This window comes from Camelina sativa, chromosome 5, assembly GCF_030686135.1.
Source record: "Camelina sativa cultivar CO46 ecotype springtype chromosome 5, ASM3068613v1".
In the NCBI taxonomy this organism is placed as follows: Eukaryota; Viridiplantae; Streptophyta; class Magnoliopsida; order Brassicales; family Brassicaceae; genus Camelina; species Camelina sativa.
This window is the reverse complement of record NC_141884.1, coordinates 40,250,147-40,261,248: the sequence shown is the minus strand read 5'-3', so window position 1 is coordinate 40,261,248 and position 11,102 is coordinate 40,250,147. Positions and strand designations below refer to the sequence as shown.

General features: G+C 36.8%; 1 long non-coding RNA gene and 2 pseudogenes across 2 annotated transcripts; 2 read left to right on the top strand and 1 right to left on the bottom strand.

Moving 5' to 3' along the window:
- Positions 1-562: 562 nt before the first annotated feature.
- Positions 563-3,405, top strand: LOC109132956 (cytochrome P450 76C4-like; annotated as a pseudogene).
- A 780-nt stretch (positions 3,406-4,185) lies between these two features.
- On the bottom strand, positions 4,186-6,475 carry LOC147945018 (uncharacterized). 2 transcript variants are annotated; one of them, XR_015558284.1, is made up of 3 exons: positions 6,174-6,470; positions 5,428-5,661; positions 4,186-4,638 (listed from the first exon to the last, which is right to left on the bottom strand). It is a non-coding gene; the product is annotated as an uncharacterized LOC147945018 (long non-coding RNA). The 2 variants fall into 2 exon arrangements; XR_015558283.1 differs by lacking the exon at positions 4,186-4,638 and having other exon boundaries at positions 5,256-5,661; positions 6,174-6,475.
- Positions 6,476-9,057: 2,582 nt separating this feature from the next.
- On the top strand, positions 9,058-10,842 carry LOC147945017 (cytochrome P450 76C2 pseudogene; annotated as a pseudogene).
- The last annotated feature ends 260 nt before the right edge of the window (positions 10,843-11,102 follow it).

The following is an 11,102-nucleotide window of genomic DNA, read 5'->3' as shown; positions in this document are numbered from 1 at the left end:
TTGACTGTTGACCATCGATGAACTTGCTACATAATTAATAGTCAATTAAAAAAAATAAACGCCAGTTTGTGTGGTTATAATAAATATTGTATTGAACTTGGATTCTCAAATTCAGTGTTAATTAATGATTTACGTTTTTTGTAATCTGTCGGCATAAAAAAAAAAAAAAAACGACAAAAACAAAAACAAAAAAAAAATCGTATTATTTCCTTTTTTTTGTCAATCCTATTTCCATTTTTAAATTTCCTCTTCTTTTTTTTTTTTTTTTTTTTTTTTGGCTATTGTGGCCAGATCCACTAGAGAGAATTCAAGTAAATATCATATTTTATCGTTGTTATTTAATTAATTTTTATATTCACATTATTTTTCAGGAGCTATATTAATTCCAGCTCAGGTACGTACGTTTTCTTCGAAGGAGTTCTACTACATCATTCTACGGCTCAGGTCAGGTGTTATGATGGTTTTAAGACAACATTGATGATGATGATGATGATGAAATGTTTGAAGCTCCCAAAAATCATACTGTATGATGCATTATTTCGTTTGAAGCTCACGAGCATGCATGTATGATGATCACAACTACGTGCACCGTGAGATCTACTCGCGGTCCATGCATGGTGCTTCATCCGCAGTCGGTTGTACCTTACGGGCGAGGTCACCATATCGAAGGGAGTTCTTTGGCGGGGAGAACCTTCCGTTCCGTGGGACACTGCTGGTAAGAGAGCTCTACCGGAGAAAGATTCAGCGGTTAGGTTCTCGGCATTGCAATTAACGAAATGTGAGTGATTCATTCAAGAGGAAACAGTTGAGTGATTCATTTAAAAGGAAACAATATGAGCGGTTAGGTTCTCGGCATTGCAATCAACGAAATATGTTTGTGTCTGAACACAAGGATATCAATGATTCATTCAAAAGGAAACAGTTCTGGAGAAACTTAAGATACGAGTCATGATTACAACTGTGAAGCATCTAAAAGAATTTTGTCAAAAAATCATATTTTCCAAATTATTCCCCCTTACATATATCTCCATCCATGTATCTTATAAACGGTCAAAGTGTTGACGTATGTGCTAAAGAAGATTTTATTGTTACAAAATAGGGGAATCGATTAGTAGTCTTTCAGAAGAGAAGCACATATATAGGTAATGGCTAAAAATTTGAAAACTCTGTATTAATCATATATAATATATTTTGTGATTTAAATATATGTTTTGTTCAAAATTTTCCATATACAGTATGTTCAAATATTGACGTAAAAGAAAAATCATGAGCGGTCTTATAGACCACTAAAAACTGATGTTTAAAAGATATAATAAAAAACACTATAACAACATGTGGTCGAAATTGAAACATGAGCAGAGAAACACATGGACCAGATTGATCAATTAACGAAGCAACAAACGTTCCGATGATTTAACAAAAAAAAACAAAAAAACAAAACAAACGTTTCGATGATTCGATGATTCGACGATTCACGTGACGTGACTTGGAAAAAAATATATTCCAGTTTGACATAGTTGTTATCAAATTTATAATCACATTTAAAATAATCTATGGATGAAACTCCAAAATTCTGAATTAACAGAAGTTTCGATGACCAGAATGGCTTAAAATTCTGAATATTTCAACGTAGAGACTCTAAAATTTTGAATGCACCAAAAAAATATGGCTAGCCAAAATCTGAAAGGTCCCAATAATGTGCTATGTTATTCGTATTTTTATGACTTGGTTCGTATATAAAAAAATTTAATTGGTGTAAACAATTTCATGTCAAAAAAAACTATTTCAATAGATTTTATCTAGTAAGAACATTTGATTTGTCAAAAAGATTTAAAGCAAAGCAAAGTATTTTCAATAAAAAAGAATTAATGGTTCTTTGCGGCTTTAAAAATGAATTTCCCTTTCTAGTCTATACTATTAAAGCAGAAGTATTCTCTAGAGTAAAAAATGGACCATGACTTGGTTTTGGTAGGTTTTTCATTAAAAATGATTAGAGAATCACAAAATTTAATCTAATTAACCTATAGTCTCGATTTCTTTAAATGACGAAAATACCCTCGGTCGATCACTTAAAAAATTGCCGGGTCGAGACGCGGATCCTTACATATCCGACTACAGAAGGAAAAAAACCCGCGGATCTGTTTGTACTTCAGAATAATATTTTTCGGATCCAGTATATTATTTCATTCAAGATTAGTTATTTAAGATCCCAGTTATTCGTTATAGACAAACACTCTGATTTCATTTTCCTTTAAGATATTTAAATGAAAACCATAAATTTTAATTACCAAAAATTCGGATATTTCCTTAATTACCGAGATTGATCTTAACAGATAATCTTTTAAAAGGAATATTTAATGATTCAGTTAAAATCTTTAAAAACGAATATTCAAGTTACCAAATCTGAGCTTCGTTAACAAATGCAGCGAGAGAAGAGAAGCTGTGAACATCTCTCGAGCATCATTCATTACATCACTCAATATAATCTCCAACGCTCTGTTTTCCACAAACCTGGCAAACTTTGATCATGACTCGGTCTCGGAGACATCTCACGATTTCCATAACGTGGTGATTCGGATGATGGAGATCGCCGGAAAACCAAACCTCGCTGATTCCTTCCCTTTTCTTGGATTTCTTGACTTGCAAGGAGCTAGAAAAGAAGCGAGGCTACTTATGCACAAATTGTTTAGGGTTTTTCAAGGATTCATCGACACAAAGAGAGCATAAAAAATGCTTGGAAAAACAACAATGATATGTTAAATTCTCTTTTGGATATTGCTCAAGACGAGAAGTCAGAACTCGATGATAATGATATCAAACATCTGCTTCTCGTGAGTCTTGGTACAATACATACCAAACTGCATGGCTTCTATATACATGTTCTTAATTAAAATTTAATATGTTTGATAGGACTTGTTTCTGGCGGGAGTAGACACGAGTTCGAGTGCGGTGGAGTGGGCTATGGCGGAGTTACTTCAAAACCCTAAGATGATGGTGAAAGCTCAAGAAGAGATAAGACAAGTGATAGGGCTAAACAGCACCGTCCAAGAACTAGATATCGTTAAACTACCTTATTTACAAGCAGTTGTGAAAGAGAGTCTTCGTTTGCATCCGCCTGCTCCTGGATGTGGCAAGGTGCTACTCTCTCTCTCTCTCTATTAAGCTTTGTTTAGTCACCAGTCTCCCTATTTCATAATAGTTTTAGTTAAATCATTGAAAAAACTATATACAAGTTATAACTACTTATTTAGCTATTAATGTGTGACGTATATAATCTATGATTTATTTCAGGCTGGGTCGGATTGGCTTTTCATTTATCCCGAGGGTATTCGTAATCTCCTACTACATGCAAAATTCAAATACAGTTATCCCGTCTTGCACATTACAGAAAATGGTAAATCATAGTGTTTAAAAGATCTTTTTGGAAATATATTCTCGAGTTTTCTAAAACAAAAACTAGTGCAGACAGACTAATTATTTCATCGACGAAACTCCTCGCTAACGGTAGCTAAGTTAACTAATCTATCTTATATATAAGACCTAATCTTCTTTATTTACATGCATATTCTAAAATATTTTGATATTTCATATATATGTATGAACAGGAATCACACCTCTAGCTACTTTGTTTCATTGGGATACTCCTCAAGCACTTGAAGATGAATTAATATAATTTGACTCTAACGTTCGGATCAATGAATCTAACATTTGCATGCATAAACCATCTTTCGGTGATGACTTCAAAGATTTTGCGACCTTGTGTTTCGAAGAATTTGAGTACCCGTGTAAAATTGTGGGTCACAACTAAACGAGCCATGGGTCTATAGTATTGGTGGTTACGACACGGGAGGAAAAGCTCCCGGACGAGTGCCTCCAAATACATGAACGACGCAGCGCGGTTGCTGGAAAATCTGACCTCGAGGTTTACACTGTTAGTCACAACCTACTTCTGGCTCACGCAGAAGCCGTTGAAGTCTTAATGAACAGTCCAAAAGTAAGGGAAAACAAAAGTTGGTTTCTTTTGATAAGCACTCATATATGTCTTTGTGGACAAATTTTATTATATATCTATTCATAGCGTCTTTTTTTGAATCAAAGTGTTAAAGATGGCAAGATTGGTATCGCTCATTGCCCCGTATGGTTTGAGCCTTATGACTCGAGCGACCCTGATGATAAAGAAGCATGTGACCGAGCTATGGAGTTTAATGTTTGGCTGGTGAGCGGATTTCTTTATAACATATAAGGGAAAACCACATGTTTTGTTGATTTTCTAACATTTTTGCTGTATCTTAAATGAAGAGGCAAATGGACCCTACGGTGTACGGAGAGATTACCCTGAAGTCATGGAAAAATCGATTGGAAAAAGATTACCTACATTTACCGCAACCCCAATCCAAGAAGCTGCGAGGATCTTTTGATGACTTCGTTAATTGGAGTGAATTATTATACTGCTTTCTACGTGAAAAGTATTGCTGAAGTGAACCATGACACCCCTAATTGGAGATCAGACGCACGCATTGAATGGAGGAGTAAGCGGAATCCCATAATACTCATATCATTTTAGGCTTTGTACTCGTTCTTTTGGTTCCAATCATTTTGCTACCGGTTTCTTTTCTCACAAGTTTTCAATTTCTATTGCTACAGAAGAAAACAAAGCATAAGACACATTGGGTGCGAGAGGTGGCTCAGAATGGGACCAATTCTATACCTACAATATATATAATTTATGATCACCGAGAAAGGTAATACAATTTATCATAAGGTCTTTCAAAAAGTTTATTACTCAACTTTATATAGGTTAGGTTATATTAGTTTACTAACTTTTTGGTTAAAATTGTTCAGGGCTCTGTGATATAGATTACGAGAACAAACCGAAACTTTCTAATTTGATGGATCTCCAAAGGACAAAGTACCACGAGAAACAGGGGAGGATCCAGAAACTTTTTTTATATGGGGCACAAATGTATAGCTAATAATATTAAGTTTATCTAATTTATATACATATCCTGCATATATCTACATATATAAGTATACTTTTCATCCTTTCTATATTTTATATTTTGAAAACAAAGTAGCAATTTTTTTGAAAATATTGGTCCTATTGGTTTCTTATTTATAAATTTATAAATGCACAATTACAACTCACTATAAGAATGTTATATATATAGAATTATTTAAATTTAATTATTTAAGAATATCACACAAATAAACTCTAAAATATCAAATTAATTAAACTAGAATTATAAAGATAAAAATAAAACTGAAAAAACATACTTTATTCAAATAGAAAATAATAAAGAATAAAGAAAATGCATCCAAGCAATAAAAAAAACATGTAGAAGAATGCATACACATACAGATGAAAAAAAAAACAGGCGAGTTGGACAGAGAAAAGGAAAACTATACGAACAGAATCATGGATCGAACCTGGCACCAAGATGCTAGTATGGGGCACTTTGTTGCCAAGTGAGCTAAGAGAACCAATTATACAGATACCACAAATTCATTTCTGAAGCGTATGGCTTGAGTGTGGCATATTTGGAGAAGGTTAACGACTGTAGCAACTTGTTTAAGAGACGGGATTACGGGTATAATGCAGTCAGGTGGGTTGAGAAAGACGATGTTCTTAATTAAGCTCTGTTCGATTCTTTCTCTCTCTCTCTGCAAACAAATAATCAAGCAAACCAAGTTTAGACATCAACTATACACAATCCAGAACATAACTATCATAGATCAAGAACAAAGTCTAGTCTCTTTATCAAAGATAAATAATCAAGCACAGAGCATGACTTAACAAGATTACCAAATAGAACATATATGACTTATGATCCTAATAGGTCATTTACATGATCAATTGGAACAAAACAACTTTAAAAAACTATTCCCCATCGAGATCAAAATTTCTCAAAAACCCTAACAAATTCAAGTTGAATCCTGTATGAGATGATCACTAAATTTTAAAGGGATTCATTCAAGATCAGACATCGAAACCATAAACAAACAAGAAAATAGAACGCAGAATCATACCAATCCTATTCGAGAACGAAACAAACAAGACGGATCAAACGAAATCTTGGGAGAATTATTAATCAATTTAAACAAGGGAAAGAACAACACAAACAGAAAAGATCAATCTATGGTTCTCAAGAACCCTAATCCCTTTATATAATCACCTTCTGCTTCAAATCGCCTCCGACCCAACAATCCACTGATTCTTTAACCTCCGATTCATGCAGAACTTCCTTTGTCAGATCAAGAATTTGATCGCGACACAACGAGAGAAAGAGAGAAAGAGAGAAAGAGAGAAACCAAAAAAATTAATCGCGACGCAAAATTTTTTTTTGCCTTCTCTATTATTCTCTCGTCCAACCAATGAAAGACAGGTAGCGTCTCTTACACCGGAAGAGAGTCTACATAAGAGGATCTCTTCAGTTTTTTATTTCTTTCTGATTTATTTTTTCTCCAAAAAATACTTAAAACCCCACCAACAACCCCCTAATATACCACCGATAAACAAGCTCTAAGAGTTCTATTTCCGGCAGCAGAGTTCGAATCTTGGATACGGATCCTCGTAGTAGGCTGGACCTCTAATTTTTTTTTTTTTTTCAATTTACGAGTTTGCCATTCATCAAAAATTAAAAAAAGGAAAAAAAATTGCCCACACAGATGTTCGAACCCTGGTTTCGAGTGGAAAATAACCTTCCCATTACCATCTGACCACAAGAACTTAATCGTTATTTTCCGTTTACAAGTTCTATATATATGTATATGTATATGTTTACCGATGAAGTATTTCCAAACCAATTGATGAAGTATTTTTCTTCAAACCAAAAATACCAGATATTAAACTTTCAATTAAAAAAAAAAAACATGGCCAAACACGTTTTTTTATCGCAAGTTTTCTATCTCCGATGATGCAAAACAAGGAAGAAAAATGACATTATTAGTAAGAAGAGAACATCTTCACCACCATTTTCCAAATACCTAAAAGCTCTAAATCTCGGATCCCCTTTCCTTTAAAGTTCAACATCTTTCTCGGTGCAAGTCAATGGGGAATTAGCTGGTTATTTCCAAAGCAAAAGAGGCCTGAGGCAAGGATGTTCTTTATCCCCTTATCTTTTTGTCATTTGTATGAATGTGCTATCCCTAATGCTGGATAAGGCTGCTACTGATCATCGCATTGGTTATCATCCTCGCTGCAAAACTCTGAACCTCACACATCTCTGCTTTGCTGATGATATTCTCGTCTTTACTGATGGGAGCTCACACTCTATTGCAGAGACTCTAGCTGTTTTTGATCGGTTTGCCGCTGTCTCGGGTCTCAGAATAAGCCTCGAGAAATCCACGCTGTTCATGGCTGGTTTTACAACGCAACATCAGCAAGACATTCTACAACACTTCAGGTTCTCTGTGGGCTCTCTCCCTGTTCGGTATCTGGGGCTTCCTCTCCTCACCCGTTCTATGACACATGCTGACTATCTTCCTCTCCTTGAGCGTATTCGTAGTCGTATCTCCTGCTGGACAGGTCGTTTTCTGTCTTTTGCAGGTCGGCTTCAGTTGATTAAATCAGTGTTATCTAGTTTAACCAATTTTTGGCTCTCTGCTTTCCGTCTACCGAAGCGATGCCTTGAGGAGATTGATAGTCTTTTCTCGGCATTCTTGTGGTCGGGTCCGGACCTAAATACAAAAAAGGCCAAAATCTCTTGGCTATACGTGTGTAAACCAACGCATGAGGGAGGACTGGGGCTTCGTCGCTTACAGGATACGAATACAGTGTGTATTTTGAAGCCCATTTGGCGACTAGTGTCTGCTAATAACTCTATTTGGGTCAACTGGGTTCGAAGGAACTTGATCCGCACTGGTTCATTTTGGTCTGTAAATGAGAGGAGTGTTGGTGGATCATGGATGTGGCGGAAGATTCTGAAATACCGTGACCTTGCTATGACTTTACATAAAAAGGAGATATCTTCGGGCACTGAAACTTCATTCTGGTTTGATGTTTGGAGTCCTATTGGTCAGTTGTTTGCTCAGCTTGGAAACCGGGGTAGCATTGATATGGGGATCCCACAGCAGAGTATTGTGGCAGCGGCTCTCTCGCATCACAGACGACGGCATCGTGTTGATATTCTTAATCAGATTGAGGATGCTCTTGACTCTATCCGTCAATCAGTGCAACTTCAAGGTGGTGATCGTTCACTCTGGAAACAGAAGAATGGTTCGTTTAAGAATAAATTCACTTCCTACGATACTTGGTGTTTGATAAGGCAACCAAACACTCCCTGTGCCTGGTCTGCAGGAGTTTGGTTCACTCATTCAACACCTAAGTTCTCCTTTATAGCTTGGCTTGCTCTTCACAATCGGCTCTCTACTGGTGACAAGTTGGTTCAGTGGAATGCTGCTGCAGACGGGGATTGTGTTCTCTGCCAGGGTTATGGGGAAACGAGAGATCATCTTTTCTTCTCATGCTCCTATTCTTCGAACGTGTGGTCTGCTCTTGTTCAGAACCTGATGGGAGCTCGGTTCACCACGTCTTGGGCAACTTTGGCTTCTCTACTTGTGGACTCTTCTACTCCTCGACTACCCCTTTTTGTTCTGCGGTATGTCTTCCAATCCACTATACATAGCCTATGGCGAGAACGTAATGCTCGAAGGCACGGTGAAGCTCCAACTCCGTCATCCACCCTTTGCCGCTTCATTGACAAGCAAGTCCGCAATCGTTTGCTCACACTGACATCCACCTCTGGCTATGAGAGTGGACTTCAACTCTGGTTCCAAAGTCATCCTCTTTCAGCCATTTCAGTCTCTTAAATTTTTCTACTGTTAAACTGTTGTTTTAAGATGTAAAACCAACTTTGGACCACTGTTATTTTTTGGTGAATATATTTTAACATTCATACAAAAAAAAAAAAAAAAAAAGTTCAACATCTTTCTCACCATAAAACTCAATCCAATCCAAAGACCACATATTGATCTACGGGGTACTAAAACGCGAACACTGCAACGCTAAGCTTGTAAGAAGACATAAAATTACTTAAAAGGGACTAAAGATTTGTTAAAATGGGATTCATTCCACTTGCCAATGGTGTTGTCAACCTCAAACCCGAAGCCTTTAGAAGATTTCCCGACTTTATGCATCTCAACGAGCTTCTAACAAATGTGGTAGGCGTCAAAGTTGTTCTTCTCTTAGAACCGTGAGATGTGCTAAGCGTCCGACAAGATGTCGGTATTTCCCTGGATCAGCATAAGGACCTTCTTCATCGACTTGCAACCAATGACGCAAAACGAGGAAGATTAATACATCCACCACCAACATAACCAATCTTTGTGATCTGAGTAGCTAGCTTTCCTTTCAGTAAGAATTCATTCACGAATTGGATCCTCACTCATTGCAGCCACTAGCAAATTATCCACAATCAATTAATGGAAATAGGTTAAATTCAAGTACTTTGAACGAATTTGTCCGATTGAATCAAAACAGTAACTAAAATATTCTCTTTTTGAGAACCGAGAAATTCTAGAATTCGTAAATTTGCCTCCACATTATCAAAATATCGTTAATCCAACACTAAAATATTAAACACACACATAAGCGGCTAAAGATAATTAACTTACTAGCAAAATTTTTGGTCGAGTAGAGAAGCAAATACTAAGAGACGCCACCGTCATTTTCTTCTTCTTCTTCTCCTTCTTCGGCTTTGGTATCTTCCTTTAAAATGTGTACACAACTAAGCGTCATTACAAACTAAACTATAAATATTTCATACAGTCACTAAAAGTCACTAAATCACAGAGACCTAAAGAATGAAACAGCAACTTATGATCTCATAAGCTTTTTTTGCCAAACTCTTTTTTTTTTCCAAAGACATGTAGTATCTTTAATTTGCTTCGATTTGTAATATTACACACTCTCACTTTCTGCAATTGAGAGTTTATAAGTATACGGGAGCGTCACAAAGCCACGAATTCCGTACGGTCCAAGAATGCAGAAGAACTTATAAAATTCATTATGGAAAGAGGGGAGCGAGGCTTCGCCGTTGACATTGCTCGTGCTTGCTTCGTCACATCGCTTAATGTAATCTCAAACGTTGTGTTTTCGACCGACTTAGGTAGTTACACTCGACAGCCTCCCTCGAGTTCCAGGAATCGCTGTCTCGTATGATGGACATCATGGGCAAACCGAACCTCGCAAACTATTGTCTTGAGTTTCTTGATCTGCAGGGTATCCGGAAAGGGATGAAGATGTGTTCGGAAAAGTTGTTTCGTGTCTTTCAAGGACTCATCGATGCTCGAATCGCGGAAAGATCATTGCAGGCTAAACCTAGAGATGCATCGAGAATCGATCATTGGATTCACTGATTGATCTTATTCAAGAAGATGGGTCGGGAGTCGACGTAAACGATATCAAACACTTTCTATTAGTAAGTCATTCAAAGTCTTGAAATTATTGGCTCGATTGTCGCAAAATATCTATAAAAATCGTTTCCCATTACAAATTTTATAGTAATATTTATTTTAGAATTTTTCTTTTCTAGGAAAATGTAATGTTTAACTATTAAATGAAAAACAAGCTCGCTTAGTATAATATATGATGTTATTCTTTTTTCTTTTTAAGGATTTGTTTATTGCGGGAACGGGAACGAACTCTACCACTGTGGAATGGGCACTGGCTGAACTACTTCGTAACCCCGAGGCTATGGCTAATGCTAAAGTCGAGATAAACTTTATTGTTGGCCAAAACCGTTTCGTTCGTGACTCCAATCTCTTAGAATTTCCCTATCTACAAGCTGTTGTAACAGAGACTCTCCGTTTGCACCCACCAAATCCATTTCTGATCCCACGCAAAGCTAAGTCAGACGACGCAGAGATATTAGGGTACCCCATTCCTGAAAATGCTCAGATTCTGGTCAACGCTTGGGCCATAGGACGAGACCCGGCCGTGTGGGAAAATCCGGAACGGTTCGAGCCAGAGAGATTCTTGGGAAGAGACATTGAGACGATAGGTAAAGATTGTTCTCGATTGCCTTTGTTTTATACTTGAATACAGGAGGATTCAGATGGTAGCATAAGGGTCACATTTTCCAATCAATTCCTTATTCTTCAAG